At 47.2% G+C, this 19817-nt stretch overlaps 2 pseudogenes across 2 annotated transcripts in view; both read left to right on the plus strand.

Moving 5' to 3' along the window:
- Nucleotides 1–19817, plus strand: part of LOC311188332 (class I histocompatibility antigen, Gogo-OKO alpha chain-like) — a 700214-nt pseudogene that overhangs the window by 439439 nt on the left and 240958 nt on the right. The window lies entirely within an intron of this gene.
- LOC311186107 (class I histocompatibility antigen, Gogo-C*0202 alpha chain-like) overlaps nt 14813–19817 on the plus strand; it is a 59555-nt pseudogene continuing 54550 nt past the window's right edge. Inside the window, exons 1-3 of the transcript in view lie at nt 14813–14870; nt 15164–15433; nt 15660–15935. The product of the transcript in view is annotated as a class I histocompatibility antigen, Gogo-C*0202 alpha chain-like (transcript). The remainder of the gene's footprint in view (nt 14871–15163; nt 15434–15659; nt 15936–19817) is intronic.

The following is a 19817-nucleotide window of genomic DNA, read 5'->3' on the forward strand; positions in this document are numbered from 1 at the left end:
TATCAGTGGACACAGCACACACAACACACACAACAGAGGGGAATATAGAGCAATATAGACCACATCTAGAGTCAAGATAGAGCTCAAGGAAAGAATCTAACCTTAGGCCTAAAAGAACTACAAAGAATAAATGAAACCAAGAGACAGTAGAAGGAAATAAAATTAAAGCAGAAATAAATGACACAGAAATCAAAGGCAGACTGAAAAATCAATGAAACCAAAAACTGGTTCTTGAAAAAAAATAAACAAAATAGACAAATCTTTTGTTATACTTTCACGGAGGAAAAAAGGAAAAAAAAATCTAATAAATAGAATAAGAAACGAAGGGGAGACGTCATAGCAGACATTTTAGGAATAGAGAGGATCATAAGACATTACTAATTATCTATATGTCAATAAATTGAATAACCTCAAATAACCTAGAAGAAACTGACAAATTCTTAGAAGTGTACAACCTTCTGAGACCGAGTCAGGAAGATTCAGAACAAAGCAACTACAAGCAAAGACATTGAAACACGAATCAAAAGTTTGCCAAAAAACAAAGCCCAGGACCAGGCATTTTCAGTGACTTCTACAAAATCTTTAAAGATGAACTAACACCTGACTCCTCAAGTCCTCAAAAAAAATAGAGGACGAGGGAATGCTGCCATCACATCTCCTGAGGCCAACATTCCCTTGATACCAAAAGCAGAGAAGGACATCGCGCACAAAAAGAAAGTTACAGACCAATATCCCTGATGAACACAGATGCAAAATTCCTCAACAAGACCTTCACAAACCCTGATCCAGCCACACGCAGCCTCCATTGACATCCTAGAGACAGGACAGGCCCAGGTGGGGTCTTAGTCCCTGTGATCACAGGCCCTGCTGGGACAGGCGCTCCTGAAGGACAAGGACAAAGGAGCAGAGAGATGACCCCTGAGGAGTGACCATGTCAAAGCCCATGATGCACTGAGCACTGACTGGACACAGGTCCCATCCCCCTCTGCTCCTACAGCCTCTCCCGCCCCCTCCTACACAGACTCAGCCCAGCAAATGTATGCAATTTGAGCTGGTCCTCATGGCTCCTCCCTATATCCTGTCAAATTTTAAGAATCTTTTCAATTAACCCATTGAAAAAACAATCCAATAAAAAAAAGTTTCATTTCTGGATGTCTATTTTCAGTAGGGAAGTGGGCGTTTTCCTCAGGAAAACACAAAGTACAGGCAGGGGTAGAACAGGAAAGTCACCAGGGAGAGACACAGGTCAGTGAGAAGGGGCCTGGTGGGCAGGGCTGGGCCAGTCTCCTCACGTTATGCTGATAGGAACAGACACATGAGGACGCCCTTTACAGCAAGAGAAACCAGAGGATCTCTTATTGAGGGAGTGTTGGCTACATCACTGCTTATACTTTAGAGGGTAGGATCACCCCGTCAGGTGTTGTCACTGCAGCACACCCACACCTGAGCTCCATGGTCCTCCAGCAGTGTCCACTGTGTTCCCTCCCCACTTATTTTTACCCTTCCCACTGCCCCTCTGCCAGCCCCTGCTCTCCATGCAGACTTCAAGGGTCAGTGTGTGTGAGCGTGTGTTGTTAATAGTCATAATCAACTTTTATTGGTTTCACATAAATAGCTAATAGTTTGCAAACCATGTTATCCCAATGCATTTATGTGAACATGTACGAACATATTTATTAGACATTTTGGCAGTGGAGGTAGGGAAAAGTGAGGGGAAGATGACAATGTCAAAGCTCAGATGACAATGTCAAAGCTCATCTTCAGTGACAGGGAAACACTTGGCCATCGTTGCCCTTCATAGACAGTTACAGATTTATAAACTCCAAACATGTCAAAACTGCAGTGCCTCGGTTTATTTAAAAAACAATAGTCAAATATATTAGTTGGGCATCACGTTTCCCTTTCTACATGTATTTACATTCACATAATTTTACACTTACTACATAATGGATTTTAAAATTGAACATCAAAATGTTAAATTAATAATCCCACATGTGAGAAATCATATCATTTTTTTTAATTCCAGTTTATTTATTCATCAGTAAAATGTAACATTTGGTAAGGTCCCCAGAGAATAGGGGTACATATGAAATATGAAAAGGTCATTTGCATAATCACTACTAGATTCTATCAGACCTGCTGTCACTTTGCGGCTCCCCCTTGAACAAAGTACTACGAGTGGTCATCCTGGGCAAGCAGGGAAGACGGAGCTCACTCCTGACACCAGGCACCACCTGTCACTGTATTCCTGTTCCTTGTCATGTGCTGAGCCTTGGTGCTATTAGCACAATGAGTTTTCCTTAATGAATGTGGTGGGTTAAGGCAAAAGGACATAACCTGGTCCCTTCGATCATTTACTTTCTCTCCACCTTTTTAAAAATTATTGATGAGACTATGTAAGTTACAGGTTCACTGGCTGGAAAGACACAGTCACCTCTTAGGTCACCCCTGGTGTGGTACGCAGGAGGTTGCTTTCTCTTGGTCTCTCGGCATGACCATCCCTCAGCAGGGCCCTCAATGCGGAGTTTCAAATGCTGCCATTGCTATGTCTTCTGGCTGGGTGTAGATTATTTTCCCCCATTAAAAATATTAATCACTGGGCAATAATCTGTTCAGTCTTTGTAAACTCTCCACTGAATAATTTCTTATTTGGGGGGGGGGCGCCCCGGTGGTACAGAAGATTGAGCACAGCTCTGTGAAGCTGTCTGCAGCCTCTGCAGTATGGGTTCGATTCCTGGCCGGCCAGGGAGATTGCCTGATGGCGCAGCAGACCTCTCCTGTCGCGCCTGCTACTCCCCTCAGAGGTCTGCCTGCCTGTTCTGCTCCCCACTCTGTCTCTGGTGAATCCTCTCGCCCTCCCACACCTCTGGCCTGTACCCCAGCTATTGTATAAATAAAAAAATAAATCTTAAAAAATAATAATTTCGTATTTTTCCAACAACTTCCTGCTGGCTGCTGTGCTTTTTTCTCTCACTTTCCCTTCAAAGGGGGAAGGGTTTTTGAATGAGCCTCCAATTCTACCCCACAATGTAAAATATTGTCCACAGTTGTAGTTAGAGAAGAGGTGATGGTCTGTATGATGAGCTGAGTCATTGATAAAAGGCCTTCAGATTTGAGGAGACAGAAATCACTGTCATGAATGGAAATTGTGCAGACATTGACCGAGATGTTCAACCTAAATAAACCAGCTGGTTTAATGGTAAGATGAAAGGGTGGACTCTGAAGAAAGCCATCCACAGGGTGAAAGCCATGACTTGCAGGTGAAGAAGGATCTTCTAAAGAGGAGGTTCATGTATTCCCTTATCTATAAGTCTATAAAGAAAGCCTCTGTGAATCCAGTAGATCAGCATGTTGGTGAGAAAGAGGACAGTCCATAAAGGAACAGTGAGTTGAATCCAGCTGTTTGAAACTCTCTTATGGTGTCATGTAATTGGCTGTATCCTCCCAGCTCCACAGAAGCAGTAAAATGGTGGGAATACTTAATCCATGGCAATGACCTAACAGTAAACATGATTCTCAGTAGACTTGATTCTATAAATATTATGGGTGATTCATTAGGAAATGACTATAGACAAAGTAATAGCTCATTGTTCCAAAGAGGAAATAAATACAGGAGAAAAGCAGCAAGATTTCTTATAAGCAGGAAAATGACAATTTGTTGGAAGATGTCATGCTCTGGCCCAGTGGTTGGATATAGAAATAATATAAAAAATAATTATCTGCAGCATCGAGTACAAGATCCATCTTCGCTCTAGCATAAAGGGGAGGCTGGGGACCCAGCGGAGGTGCAGGTGCAACAAGACACAAAGGGGGACTGAGTCAGCTGGAGTCAGGCTTCATCATCAAATGAGTCTGTTGCCAAACTAGAGAGGGTCAGTCCACCATCCAGCACTGCCGGGCCAGGAAGCCTGGGCTGGTCTGAAGCCCTGGTCAGTAACAGGCGCAGCCTGGGGAATTCAAGGGTTAGTTTTTGAGTTTGCCTTAATGTAGCCCTTTCTTAGACTTCTTCTACCATATATAAGTGACATATTTGTCTTTCTCCTTTGGACTTATTTCAATAAGCATGATCCATCCACATTGCCGTAGATGGCATGTATTTGTTTTTCTGATAAGTAGTATTCTATTATCTATATACCACTTCTTGTTGATTTCTCATCTGTTTTCGGGAATTTTGGTTGTTTCCATAGCTTGGATATTGTAACTAGTGCTGCAGTGATCATGGCTGTGCAAGGTACCCTTCATAGTAGTGTATGTGTGCTCTGTGGGTACATACCTAGGAGAGGGGACTGCTGGGCCCTATGGCAGATACACTATTAATGTTCTAAGAAACCTCAGAACTGTTTTATATATCTATATCTGTAATGTCATTGTTCATTTTTTACAATGTATGCTTTTATGCTTTCTCCTTTCAGGTGTATTCCCCATGAAATTCCCAGCACCACTTCACCCATGAACCATCACCATGGTCCCTTGTGCTCATCTCTCCCGCTTTGCTCCTTCTACCTCTCCCTACCCTGCAATGTCTCTGATTTATAGTTGCCCTCATTTTGGTTTTTTATTTATTATTGCTGGTATTTTTTTTTCCTGATCCCTTATTTGATTCTCCTATATTCCTCCTATAAGTGAAACCACTCGATATTTTTCTTCATCTCTCTGGCTTATTTCACTGAACATAATCCATTCTAGATTATGAGATTATCTTTTTTGATAATCTTTTAGCCTTTGAGATTATCTTTTTTGATTGCTGAATAGAATTCCATTGTGTATATACCACATCCTCTTAATCCAGTCATCTATTTTTGAGCATTTGGTTTGTTTCCACATCTTAGCTATCATAAATAGTGCTGCAATAAACATAGGGGGGCAGGTATCCTTTTGAATTAATGCTTTTGTATCTTTTGAGTACATTCCTAGGAATGGAACTGCTGGATCATAAGGTAGATCCATTTTTAGTAGTTTGAGGCATCTCCACAGTTTTCCATAATGGTTGCACAAGTTTGCATACCCACAAGCAGAGAAGCAGAGTTACTTTTTCTCCAAAACCTTGGCAACATTTGCTGTTTCCTGTGCTTTTTAATATGTGCCATTCTCTCTGGTGTAAGTTGGCATCTCATTGTGGTTTTGATATACATTTCCCTGATTTAAGTGATGTTGAACATTTTTTCATATGCTTGTTGGCCATTTGTATTTCCTCTTTGGAGTGGTCTTTTTTGCTCTTTTGCCCATTTTTTTGCCTGGATTGTATACTTTTGTTGAGTCATGTGAGCTCTTTGTATATCGTTGTGATCAGTCTCTTATCAGTTTCATTGCGTGCAAAAATTTTCTCCTGATCAGAAGGGTGTCTCTTTGTTTTGGTTAATGTCTCCTTTGCAGTACAAAAGTTTTAGCTTGATGTAATCCCAGCTGTTTATCTTTTCCTTCACTTTCTTTGCTTAGGGGGATGTGTCTTTAAAGATGTTACTGAGATATATGTCATGTAGTGTTTTGCCTAAATTTTCATCTATCTATTTTATGGTTTCAGGTCTTATGTTGAGTTATTTTATCCATTTTGAGTTGGTTTTTGTGCATGGTGTGAGGTATTAGCCTAGCTTCATTTTTTGCATATAGCAGTTCCATTTTCCCAGCCTCATTTATTGAACAAACTGTCCTTGTTCCATTGCATATACTTTGTTCCTTTGTCAAAGATTAGTTGTCCATATGTATGTGGGCTTATTTATGAGTCTTCTATTTAATACCATTGGTCTGTGTGTCTGCTTTTGTTCCAGTACCATACTGTTTTAATTATTATGGATCTGTAGTATAGTTTGAAATCTGGCAGTGTGATGCCTCCATTTTCCTTTTTAGTTAGGAGAGCTTTCGCTATTTGCAGAAATTTTGATACCATTTCAATCAAAACCAAGCCAGGGGCCTCCCCAGTAGTGCAGTGGGTTGAGCACAGTGCTGTGAAGCTGTCCAAAGCCTCTGCAGAGTGGGCTTAATTCCCAGCCGGCCAGGGAGATTCCACATGGTGCAGCAGACCTCTTCTGTCTTGCCCGCTGCTCCCCTCAGTAGTGCTTTCATTTTGTCTGCCTGTTTTGCTCCCTGCTCTGTCTCTGGTGAATCCTCTCACCCTCCCATGCCTCTGACCTATACCCCAGTTCTTGTATATTAAAAAAAAAAAACTTTAAAAAAAAACAACAAGTCAGTCTACATTCTCAAAAACAATGTTAGGACTGTTACCTATTCTCCATGTTCTTGCCAGCATTTTTTAATATCATGTCTTTCTGATCTAGGGCATTCTCACAGACATGAAGTGGTTTGTCACTGTGTTTTAAATCAGGGGATCATGAACGGATTAAGAAGGTGTGGTACATATATACAGTGGAATGTACTCAGTGATCAAAAACATAAACTTATGCCATTTGGGAAATATGGATGAGGTAGGAAGGGATACTAAGCTTTATAAGTCAAAAGGACAAAAATAAATATCAGATGTTTGCCCTTATATGTGGTATATATGAAACCAAACAGGGTCAGAATAAAGACAAAACTTGCAACCTGATCATAGATCTGAGGCAAACGGCAGGGGAAAGGGAGAGTGATGGTTCCAAACAGGGGATGAAGAGCACAAGGGACTGTAGTGATGGATCATGGGTGCTATGGTGGTGACAGAACTACAAGGACTACACCTGAGAGAGAAATCAAATATTATACAAAATTTAACAATGAATAGATTTCATTAAAAAAATTGTATCAATCACTGACAGCTAGAAAACAAATAAAATTAAATAAACCAGGATATCCTGAAGTTACAAAATGGGGGTGAGAGAAATTCTACAACGTTCAGTTCTATACGAGGCAGAGCTCTCTTACTCAGTGAAGGAAAATAATATTGAAGAAATTCAGGTGAATCACCTTAAGTGATAACATTCTCAATAGTCCACTGCATCCTCAGAATGTCCCACTCACAGATCCCCTCTGGTGTGTCCCAGGAGAGGAGAGACATCCCAGAGTCCTGGGGACTGTTTCTGCTGAGGAAGCACAAAAGAACATGGTCAGAGAACAGAGATGAGACCCTTATAGGAAACGATGAGGGTGACTCTCCCTAGAGTTTCCTCTACACTGTCCCCCGGGGCTCAGGGATCCAACCCTGATCCACACTTACCTGCACCCTCTGTGTAGCTTCCTCCTTATCCTCCTGTGGGAAGAAACATGTGAGACCAGGGAGGAGTTAGCCCATGGACTCCTAAAAGAATTCCCAAGTCTGGACCACAGGGAAGTTTCTAGAACTGTGACTGAAGACCCAGGTCATGACTGGGATATATGAAGAATGGATATGAAAGGCAATGGAGTCTTTCCTCAGCATGGTTCCTCCACAATGGCATTTACTGGGAAAAAAATCCCCATCACCACAATTATAAGGTGAACAATTGGTGATTCATTTCAACCAAAAGTGATTTACAAAAACCTGAGTGTTAGCAATCTGTTCCAGACTGGGGAACACATGTATGGATGGTACTTCCTACTAACCAGGCAGGGCAAGTTCTCCCTGGGACCGAAAGCCCCCAGTGGACAAGATCCCCCACTCCCTTCCCCACCTGAGTGCTTCTTCCTCCACATCACAGCTGCAGCCACCACAGCTCCAGTGAGCACAGCTCCAAGGAGAACCAGGCCAGCAATGATGCCCGCGGTGGGGATGGAGGATTGAGGAGGGGGTTCTGGAAGGGAAGGGAAGGTGAGACCCTGAGCCCCAGGAACATCCTGTCCCTCTGAAGGTCTCCAAAAGGGCTCCTGATTCCTCCAAGCAGAAGCTCAGGGCCTCCCTGGAGGCACAGTGGGTTAAGCACAGCACTGTGGAGCAGTCCACAGCCTCTGCAGCATGGGTTCGATTCCTGGCTGGCCAGGGAGAAACCCACATGGCGTGGCAGACCTCTCTCCTATCTCGCCTGCTGCTCCCTTCAGCAGTGTTTTTGGTTGTCTGCCTGTTCTGTTCCCCCTCTGTCTCTGGTGAATTCTCTCACCCTCCCGCGCCTCTGACTTATACCCCAATTCTTGTATAAATAAATAAATCTTAAAAAAAAAATAGAAGCTCAGAGCCCACGTCCCTATCCTTACCCCATTTCAGGACTTGGGGTTCCAGCAAGCCTTCATGCTGCACGTGGCACGTGTATCTCTACTCTTCTCCAGAAGGCACCACCACAGCCACTCACTTCTGGAAGGTTCCGTCTCCCCTAGGACTGGTGTCCACCAGCTTCGGGACCTGGGTCAGTTCCTCCTCATCTTGCTGCCAGGTTAGGCTGATGTCTGAAGGGTAAAAACCCAGGGCCCAGCACAAGATGACCTCATGGTCAAAGGTGAGGTGGAGGGACACCTGTGTTTTGGGGGGATCTGAGGAGAAGGGTCAAAAAATCACACTTTGGGTTTTTCCTTCCTGGTCACTGAAGCAGCCTCACTGACCATCCTCCGAATGAACATGACTATTGGTTTGGAGGGAGGAAGCACAAAACCCAGAAACCAGCCTAGGCTGGGGAAGCTGGGATAATCAGGTGAGAGCCCAGGGTAGGAGGATGCAGGTCTCTAAGGAGAACACAGACTTTTGCTCCTGACCTGGGTGGAGGGTGAATGACACAGAAAGGTAGGAGAACATTCCAGAAATGTTCTCAGACCAAAAACAAGACCTTGAAAGAGAATCTTAGGGTTCCCAGGATGGCTGCTGTGTCAAAAGGATCAGGGAAGAGTTATTTCAGGATGGCCTCCCCTCCCTCAGGAGAGACTGGATTCCTTAACTGTCCAGAAAAGTGTTGTCTGCTGGGCGAGTCTCTCTAGCACAGAACATGACACCCAGGGGGACTCTCCCTCTCTGCCCAAAAATCAGGTGCTGTTCTGCCCATTATTCCATGTTCCCTGTGGGGCGCCAGGAGAGGGGAGGTCCGAGGCCTCGTGGCCCCTCTTACCTGTGCGCTGCAGCACCTCCTTCCCCATCTCCAGGAGTCTGCAGAGCCGCGGGAAGCACCTGCTCTGCACACTGTGCCTGACGCGCTTGGCCCTGCCCGCCGCTCTTGTATTAGGCTCGAGGTTTGTGAACTTGTGAATGGGTTTCACTAGTCGCCCTTGCTTTAGTCTCTGGAGCCTGCACCGATGTCAGAGCAAGGCTGCACAGATGTCAGAGCAAGGCAAAATGAAGGAGACCACTAAAATGCTTGTCCTCTTCTGGGCTAGATTAGTATACCTTTTCATAGCCTCAGCAAATTTAGTCTGAAATGATGCGGGTTTTTTTTTTTTTTAAAGATTTATTTATTTATTTATTTATTTATACAAGCACTGGGTACAGTCAGAAGTGCGGGAGGGTGAGAGAATTCACCAGAGCCAGAGCGGAGAGCAGAGCAGGCAGAAGGACCGAAGTACACTGCTGAGGAGAGCAGCGGGCGGCAGGAGAGGTCTGTGCGCCATGTGGGACCCTCCTCTGGTGGCCGGGGAGCAGCCGGGGATCGAACCGGCGCTGCAGAGGCTGTGGGCAGCTTCGCAACCCAGCGCTTAACCGCTGCACCACCAGGGAGGCCCTGATGTGGGATTTTTTGGCCTTTGAGTAACTTCTTTTTAGCCCTTTTTATAATTGACTGGCTTATTAGGTTTTAGGAAGTCTTATATATTTTATTTTTATTTATTTATTTTCTTTAAGATTTACGTGTTTATGCATACAAGAACTGGGGTACAGGCCAGATGCATGGGAGGGTGAGAGGACTCACCAGGGACAGAGTGGAGAAGAGGACGGCCAGACTGATGAAATACACTGCTGAGGGGAGTAGCAGGCAAGTCAGGAGAGGTCTGGCGCGCCAGCCAGACAGCTTCACAGTGCTGTGCTCAACTGCCTATGCCACCAGGGGAGGCCCTCTTATGTATTTTAGAACAACCACATTAATTTACATTTGTGTTGAAAAGGTGTAACAATCCTATGAGAATACTTCCTATGAGCTATCAATATACCCAAATTGACATGTTTGTTTCTCACAATGAAAAACAATTTTGTTAGGTATCTTAACAGCCCTCTTAAGACAAAAACTTTACTATTTCAGAATGAATAGTCATAGAACAAACTTACAGATCTTTACAAAACAATTACTCAGAGTGACAAGGATTTTTAAGAGTAGATCTATTGCTTTGACAAGACTCAGCAATGCTGACATGATAAGGGTTTTCGCAGGTGACCTGAGGGTAAAAGAGCACCAGGCTTTTCTGCCCTCCCACCATTAGGAATGCCATTTCTGATGGGGCACCTGCAGTTGTTACATTGTTACATTGTTGCAAACTATCTTATTTACTTCTGTGGTCCATGGGAGGGTATTGAGATAGTCATCAGAGAAGCAGAGGCAAGAGAAGCAGCAGGAGAGAGAAGGAGAGAAAGAGGTGAAGGCTTGCCTGGGACCTGGGGGACTGCCGGCCTCCTGGCCCCTGGGCACCCCTATATGCCATGTACCTGGGTGCTGCTCTATATGTAACAGCTCAGTAAAAGCCTGAGAAACCCACTGAGGACTCCAAGACTCTCCTTTACCCATCTGCTGGATCAGAAAACCCGTTTGGTGCCCATCTTGCCCCTACACCCACCTGGCTGAGGTCGGGTCGCCACTTCCTCCCTGGGAAGTTCTTTCTTTCCTGTGTCTCTTTCCACAGGACAGTTGTTGGAAGGCATCACCATGTGGAACTCACACTTAAGGGGTGCTCTGCTATAAACATTTCTGCGCAGGTTTTATGTGAACAAAAGTTTTCAAGTGAGTTGGGTATCTACCCAGGAGAGTGATCAGCAGGTTTTAGGGTAAATCTGTGTTGCATTTAATAAGTATTTGAAATTGCCAAATCTCTTCCATAGTGACTGCATGATTTTGCATTTCCTCCAGCAGTGAATGGGGGTCCCTGTTGCTCCCCATCCTGGTCAGCACCTGGTGCAGTGTCCCCCCATTCTGAGGTTTCACTTTCCAAGGCTTTAGTTTCCCGAAATTAAAGTAGGTTAAAATTTTTTCATAAGATATTTAGAGAGAGATCACAGTCACACACAGCTTTTATTACAGTACATTGTTGTGATTGTCCTGTTTTAAAGTTATTAATCACATGGTGCCTAATTTATAAAGTAAATGTATCATAAGTGTGTATGTGCAGGGAAATCTTCGTATATAGAGGGCTCCATACTATTTTGTGGTTCTGGTATCTACTGGGGGTCTTGGAATACATCCCATGTGGATAAAGGAGGGCTGCTGTACTAGGATTTGGATTTAGGCCATATAATAGGTGTGCATAGCGTGTCCATGTTGCTTTAATTTGTACTTGCATTTACATATGTCAGCATATGATGTTGAGTTTCTGTTCATATGCCTACTTGCCATCAATGTAGTCCTTGGAAACTGTTCAGAGTTTTGCTCAGTTTTAGAAAGTTATTTGTTCCTTGTTGAATTTTAAGGGTCCCATGCATATTCTAAAACATGTATTAGTCATATTTTGCAAATATTTTCTCCTGGTTTGTGGCCCAAGCTCTTTTACAGACCTATCACATCAATGCATACAAAGACTTTTGTGGGGAGAAAATGAGAAGTTGCTGACTACAGTGGGTTCAGAGTAGAGGCGCCTTGGTAGACTGAGGATGAGGTGACTTATGTATTTGTGTATGTTCTTGAGTATTTATGAATCCTCTTTGGAGCGTGAATAGCAAATATTAGTTATTATCAAAATCATTTATTATCAAAAATAAATTACACAATACCTGACACTTATCAAACACTTGGCACTTCCCCCTCAGTCACATGTTCTCAGGCTCTGACCTTCTACTCTAGGACCTGTCATCTTGTCACTGAATGATTTTGCCTTAGAATTTCCACCTGACCAAGGTGGGCTGGATGGAGGGACACCTTCCCACTGAAAAGAGCTAAAAATGTGAGATACGTATGAGATACAAAACCACCTTCTTAAAAGCATTAGAACTGGGCCTCCCCTGGTGGCCCAGGCGGTTGAGTGCCATGCTGTGAAGCTGTCTGCAGCCTCTGCAGCACCGGTTCGATCCCAGCCGGCCGGCGAGGGTCCCACATGGACTGCAGACATCTCCTGTCTTGCCCGCTGCTCCCCTCAGCAGTGTATTTTGTAGTCCGCCTGTTCTGTTCCCCGTTCTGTCTCTGGTGAATCCTCTCACCCTCCTGCACATCTGGCCTGTACCCCGGTTCTTGTATAAATCAATAAATAAATCTTTAAAAAAAAAAAAGGCATTAGAACTGACAATATAGAAATGAATGCTCACACCCAGTAAAGAAGGGGGAGACCCTACATGGGTCCCACAGAGAACAGCATCTTGAGGAGGGGAGGAAGGGCTGTGAGGGCCCTGTGCAGAGCAGACATGGAGCCCAGCCCTTCAGCTTTGCGCTGAGCCTGATGACCACCACCCGACGTCCCTTTCAAAATTTAGGAAGACCTGATTTATTTTGCTTATGATGTGTGTGTGTGTGTGTGTGTGTATACACACATATATATATGGTACACTTCTTAGAATATAAACTGTATTCCCTATAAAAATAAAAATGTTGGGCCTCCCTGGTGGCGCAGCCTGTTGAGCACAGTGATGTGAAGCTGTCCTGAGCCTCTGCAGCGCAGGATTGATTTCTGGTTGGCCAGGGAGACACCCACATGGCGCAGCAGACCTCTCCTGGCTTGCCCGCTGCTCCCCTCAACAGTGTATTTCAGTCTGCCTATTCTGTTCCCCACTCTGTCTCTGGTGAATCCTCTCACCCTCTCGCACACCCCAGTTCTTATATGCACAAATAAATCTTTAAATAAAAATAAAATAAAATAAAAATGTTACAAACAAAGCATTTTCAGACAAGGAGGGAGTAAAAAACACTGTCAGCTGTTGTTAACAATGAGAAACAGAAAAGCATTGAAATGAGGCCTCAAGTTTGGTGACGACCTCTCATTGTCAACCTTCCCCAGGCAGGTCCAGCACCTGAGCCTGGAGGAGAAGGGCTGCCCAGGAGGGAGCAGGAGGGAGGGAGTAGGACATGGACAGAGACCACCCTGTCCAATATGAAGGGCTGTGGGGTCCTAGCCAGGGAGGCTCAGGAAAGCAGGGAGCATCTCCTCAGGCCTGAGAGAAAGAATCTGGACACAAAGTAAACCCAGTTTCTGATGACATAGAGCACATATCAGTCACTTCTGTCACAATCCAAAGTACTATGTGCCAAGGAAACTAATTTGTATAAGGAGAGTTAGACCTTTTTTGGGGGGGGTACTACCATCTTTACTTGAAGGGATGAATGACAAAACACTGTCATTATTTAGATTTTGTTAATCTATACCCACTCTCTAGAAAGTGAATGTGAGCTGTCCCTTTAAGAAAATCAACTGACAGTTGACAACTGATAGTAATTAACTACCTTGATAAAGTGCAAGCGCCACGTGAAAACCAGATAGTGCAAAATTGTGTCCCGTCACTGTAAACTTGACAACTTCCAGTAGCCACTTACTTTTCTTTGGGGATTTTTGGAACATGAAACATATATGATTTTCAAAATTTGGTTCTCAAATAATTAACATAAAGATCATATAACCTGGTAAGACAATGCATCACTTTTTAAAGTCATGTATTAGTACAAGATTAATAATCAATAGAGGCCTATGGAATTAATATAACAGAAAACATTCAGTGATACTGTTCTACCACTCACTTTGCAAATAACATTTGAAAAACCACCACTTGTATAGTTTCAATTTATGGCAGAAGTGGAACAAAGTTAAATAGTCACAATTATGTGAAGAATACTTAAAATGCTATTTTCACATATTTCAGAGAGGCTGTATAGTTTTTCATTGACCCACCAAAACAAAGAGTAAATGCAGGAGAAACTATGACAGTCCAACATGCCTCTAGTGAGACACAGAAGAAAAATTGCAAAAAATATAAGCTGTAAAAGATCCACTCATGACCCTGATTATTTTCATTAAATATCTACATTTCTTTAAGACACTTTGAACACACAATGGGTTATTAATATTATTTTAAATTAAATGAAAATATCTTTAAATTGATTTTATTCCTCAGGTAGTAAATACTGAGAGCTAGAACCTCCTAAACTATACCGGGGTCCTGGCTAATTTTAATCTTTTTTTTTTTTAATAGAGGCTTTTTTTTTTTTTATTTAGTTGTTTGTTTGTTTGTTTTGTTTATACATGCACTGGGTACAGTCAGAAGCGCGGGAGGGTGAGAGAATTCACCAGAGCCAGAGCGGGGAGCAGAGCAGGCAGAAGGAGCGAAGTACACTGCTGAGGGGAGCAGCGGGCGGCAGGAGAGGTCTGCGCGCCATGTGGGACCCTCCTCCAGTGGCCGGGGAGCAGCCGGGGATCGAACCAGCGCCGCAGCCACGGGCAGCTTCGCAACCCAGCACTCAACCGCTGCGCCACCTGGGAGGCCCGGTCCTGGCTAATTTTAAAACTGCAGAGACCTTGAAACAAAAAAGCTTGAAAAATCGCTGACCCAGTGCCTGGCCTGGACTCAGGGAGGCAACAGTGTGACAAAGGCCTTGGAGCAGGAGAGGAGGGGGGCGGCAAAGTCCCAGGTATCTGGTGTGGTTCTCAGGGTCACAGCCCTCTGGGCTGTGCAGGGGGCAGGGAAGGTTACTGTTGGGGATTCTTCATCTCCCCACCATTTCACATCTCCCACAACAGGTGTCAAGATCTCCTTTGAATACTGGTGACTCACACCCAGTTCTCACTCCCCATTGCCTGGAGGTCTCCAAAGACTCCAGCCAGCATCACAGCTGCCACCAGTCTGGACTCAGTCTCCCCTGACCCAAGAGCACCCGTCATGAGGCCCCCAACCCTCCTGCTGCTGCTTTCAGGGGCCCTGACAGAGATCAGGGCAGGTGAGTGCGGGCTCAGGAGCGAAAAGGTCTCATAGAGAGAGGAACCCCGGCGGGGGGCTCAGGTCCCAGAAAAAGCAAGTCTCCCCCGCCTCTGACCCTGTTGTTCCCCTTGACCCCAACCTGCCCAGACCCCTTTCTGTCCCTCTCAGGCTCCTGCCGCCCCTCTGAGTCTCCAGCCTTCTCCTCCGCTGCCCCATTTCAATCTCAGGAGCCCCCTCGCCCCCCTCCCCTCCGCCCCGTCTCCCCGGGACCCGCGGGAGGAGGGTCAGCCCGGGTCTCCCTCCCGCCCCCAGGCCCCCACTCCCTGAGGTATTTCGACACCGCGATGTCCCGGCCCGGCCTCGGGGAGCCCCGCTTCATCTCCGTGGGCTACGTGGACGACACGCAGATCGACCGCTTCGACAGCCACTCCGCGAGTGGGAAGACGGAGCCGCGGGCGCCCTGGATGGCGCAGGAGGGGCCGGGGTACTGGGAGGAGGAGACGCGGAGCGCGAAGGGCAATGCGCAGACGTTCCGAGTCAGCCTGAACAACCTGCGCGGCTACTACAACCAGAGCGCGGCCGGTGAGCGGGGCGGGCCCGGGGCGCTCACGACCCCACCCCCGCGGGCGGGCGGGGACCCCAGACCCCGGGCCCGAGCGTCCCCCGAGGCAGGGGGGCCCGCCGGACCCTCGACCCGGGACGAGCCCCGGGACGTTCCCCGCGGGGTTCCCGCGTCAGTTTCGGTTTATTCCCGGCGGGGGCGGGCGGGGTGACCGCGGGGTGACGCGGGGTGACGGGGCGGGGACAGGCTCTCACACCCTCCAGGGGATGTCTGGCTGCGACGTGGGGCCCGACGGGCGCCTCCTCCGCGGGTACCATTAGTTCGCCTACGACGGCGCCGATTACCTGGCCCTGAACGAGGACCTGTGCTCCTGGACAGCGGCGGACACGGCCGCTCAGATCTCATGGCGCAAGTTGGAGGCGGCCGGAGTGGCCGAGCACTTCAGGAACTACCTGGAGGGCAGGTGCGTGGAGTCGCTGCGCAGATACCTGGAGCACGGGAAGGAGACGCTGCAGCGCGTAGGTAAGAGGGGCTGCAAGGTCTCCAAACCCCCCTCAGGCGGCACCCAAGGGGAGGGTGGAGTCAGGGTCACAGCAGCGCCCCCTCTCTGGTCAGGGGAGGAGGAGCCCCCTGGGTTTCCTGACTCCCCAGAGGACCCCACTTTTCCTCAGAAGTTTTCCTCTGAGCCTGAGGGGAGACCAGCCCTGAAATCACCCCTCACTGATCCTTTTGACCCAGCAGCCCTCTCTGGAACCATCAGTTTTTCTCTCAGGGTCTTGTGATTGGTCTGAGGACATTTTTCTGATCTGACTCTGCTTTTGTGAGTCCCCATGTCAGGAGCAAAAGCCTGTGCTCTCCTCCTTAGAGAACTGCGTCCTCCTATCCAGAGTTGTCAACTAATTCTAGAACTTTCTAAGGAGCAGAGATTATCCCAGACTCCCCAGACGAGGCTGGTTTCTAGATTTTGTGCCTCCTCTTTCCAAACCCACTGCCCTGTCCATTCTGAGGATGGTCACAGGAGGGTTTTTCAGGGTCCATGAAAGAAAAACCCAGAGTGTGTAAGTTTTCACCCTTCTCCTCAGAGGCCCCAAAGACACAGGTGACCCGCCTCCCCACCTCTGACCAGAAGGTCACCCTGAGGTGCTGGGCCCTGGGCTTCTACCCTGCGGACATCACCCTGACCTGGCAGCGAGATGGGAAAGACCTGACCCAGGACATGGAGCTGGTGGAGACCAGGCCTGGGGGTGATGGAAACTTCCAGAAGTGGGCGGCTGTGGTGGTGCCTCCTGGAGAGGAACAGAGATACACGTGCCATGTGCAGCATGAGGGGCTGCTGGAGCCCCGATTCCTGACTTGGGGTAAGGAGGGGGATGTGGGCACAAAGCTTCTCAGGGGCATCAAGAATCCTTCTGGAGACCTTCAGAGGGTCAGGATGAGGCCTGGGGCTCAGGGTCTCCCCTTCCCTTCCAGATCCCTCTCTTCAGCCCCCCGACTCCGCCGTGGACATCATTGCTGGCCTGGTTCTCCTTGGAGCTGCGCTCACTGGAGCTGCACTGGTGCAGCTGTGATGTGGAGGAAGAAGCGCTCAGATAGGGAAGGGAGTGTGGGGATCATGTCCACTGGGGGCTTTGAGGCCACAGGTAGAACTAGCCCTACCTGGTAATGGGAAGCACCATTGTAAGAGCAGGATGAGCACAGCGCAGGTTCTCTATGACCCGAGCTGACGGGTGAAGGAGGAGTCCTGGAGCCCTCGGTGGCTTTTTCAGGCTTTTATTGAGTTCACCAGGTACAGGGAAGGCAGGGGTGCTGTGTTGGGGTCAGGAGGCTGATAGGCACTGGCAGGCCTCCCAGCCCCCAGCAAGTCTTCACTCTTTCTGGACTGTCCTGTGTTTTCTAGTGGCCTCTGCTTCTCTGCTGGTGCTGCTCTCTTGCTTGTCCTCCTTCTAGTGGTTCTGCTGTTCCCCTGGCTTTCCCGTGATGCCACCCTTGTGGGCTGCACTCTCAACCCAGGTGTATCCCACCTATGCATGCCCACACCCTACTCCAGGTGCCCACCATCTGGCATGCATTTAATCTAATGGCGGGAAGGCGAAAAACTTGATATGGATTTTTACTCTAGGGTCAGGAACAGGGCATGGAGCAGGTTTTCTGATCCAGCAGACCGGGTAAAGGAGGAGTCAGAGTCCTCAGTGGTTTTGCAGGTTTTTATTGGGATTACCAGGTACACAGCAGGCAGGGGTGCTGGGAGGCTGGAAGGCTGTCAGGCCTCCCAGCCCCCAGCAGGTCTTCACTCTGGGCTCTCCGGCCTTCTCTCGGCTTCTACTTCTCTTGCTTCTCTCTCAACTTCTGCTGGCATCCCTGTGAGTCCACCCTTACAAACTCAGTCTTTCAGTCCAGGTGTACCCACTTCAGGTGCCCGCCATCAGGCATGCATTCAGGACCACAGGCTTCCCTCATCTATCCTAATGGCGGGAGGGCAGAAAAGCCTGATACTTTTTCCTTACCCTACACTTACCCTACAACCATCCACACACGTGTGTTGCCCAGTCTGGAGCTGATTGCTAACCCTCTTTTGTAAAGCATTTTTGAAAATGAGTCACATTATTCCCCTTGATAATTCTGGTGCTGGGCCCTGATTCCAGTAAATGGCAGAGGAGGGGAAGGTCCCTGCTGAGGGCAGACCCAGGAGGCAGTTGGTCCAGTCTCCTCTCATCTCCTCTCTTCATATTTCCTGGTTCTGTCGTAAGTGTCCAGTCACAGTTCTGGAAGCTTCCCTGTGTTCCAGACTTGGGGATTCTGTTAGGGCTTCATAGCCTGACTTCTCCCTGGTCTCACATGGTGCTCCCTCCCACAGGAGGAAAAGGAGGAAGCTACACTCAGGCTGCAGGTCAGTGTGTGTGATGGTCAGTGTAGAGGACAGGACCGGACATGGTGCAGGTTTTCTGATCCCATGCAGACTGGATAAAGGAGGAGTCAGAGTCCTCAGTGGTTTTTTGCAGGTCTTTTATTGGGGTTCACCAGGCATATGGCAGGCAGGGGTGCTGGGGGGCCGGGAGGCTGGCAGTCCTCCCCGCCCCCAGCAAATCCTCACTCTCTTTGGGCTCTCTGGCGTTCTCTGCTTCTGCGTCTTTGCTTCTCTCATTGGCTTCTTTCTCAGCTTCTGCTGGCGTCCCCGTGACGCCACCCTTAAAAGCAGTCTTAGCTCATCTGAATCCCATCTACCTATGCTCACACCCTATTCCAGGTGCCCGCCATCAGGCATGCACCCAGGACAAGGATCCATCATCCATCCTGATGGCGGAAGGGCAGAAAAGCCTGACATTTTCTTTACCCCACAGTCAGTGTGTGTAGGGTAAATTATTGTCAGGCTTTTCTTTCCTCTTGCCATTAAGATTGATGATGGATCCCTGCAGTCCTGAATGCATGCCTGATGGAGGCCACCTGGAGTAGGGTGTGGGCATACATAGGTGGGATTTAACTGGGCTGAGTCAGGGCTTATAAGGGGGGCGTCCGGGAACAGAATCACCAGGAGAATGGCGTGGACCATGCTACCCATGCTGTCTGACAAGGTCCGGGCGTGAGGAAAATTTCTGAAAAGAAAACTCGATAGCTGGCTCCTGCTATTCCTTTCATTTGTTTGTGGCAGTTATTGAAACCGTGGAAATTTTCTATAAGCTTCAGAATAACACAACAACTGTTGGCACCAGTGCCAGTTTTGGTAATGCACACCTCAGTAGTTTGAGAAATGAGCCTTCCGACACAATTGATAGTGAAACGATTCCCAATAATTCTCCATGTTCTCCAATTTGTAATTCAGTTACCATGAGTAACATTGAGTTCTTTAACAAGCCACGCTTGATAGAGCTGTTGGAACCAAGCCCGGCTAAAGTCCCCACTAGCGAAGGCCCTGAGGCACCCCGGGAGGCAAAATGGTCCGAGAGAAACACCCCACATACTGTTTCCATGGTACCGGGACCCCTTGGTTCTATATAGAAAATAGGAAGCCGCCCTCGATCTTACAATGCCTGCTTAGCCTTGTTTCAGTTACCTAGCTTGACCGCATAAATCACGTTGTGTGCAGCACCTGTTTCTATTTTCTGACTAACATACATCACCTAGGGAAATGTGTAACCAAGTAAATGTAACCTGCTGCAGGGGGCATTGTTGCCCCAGCCAGATAGGATACTGACAAGCAGCTAAGAGAAAAGGCCTCACACCGTGGGGCTGAAGATCTGGCATCCCTTTGCTTTTTGTTCTTGGTCATAGAGAGAGAAAAATTTATCAGAAAGTATATTAGGCAATAAATTATATGTATCAGCACACTGTAAGTAAATAGCACGGAAAATTGTCTGTTTAGAAATTAGTTGTTGGGCAGTGTGGCCCACTTGACAATGGGAGATGGTT

Source organism: Talpa europaea, assembly GCF_964194135.1.
Source record: "Talpa europaea genome assembly, chromosome: 2".
NCBI classification, from domain to species: domain Eukaryota; kingdom Metazoa; phylum Chordata; class Mammalia; order Eulipotyphla; family Talpidae; genus Talpa; species Talpa europaea.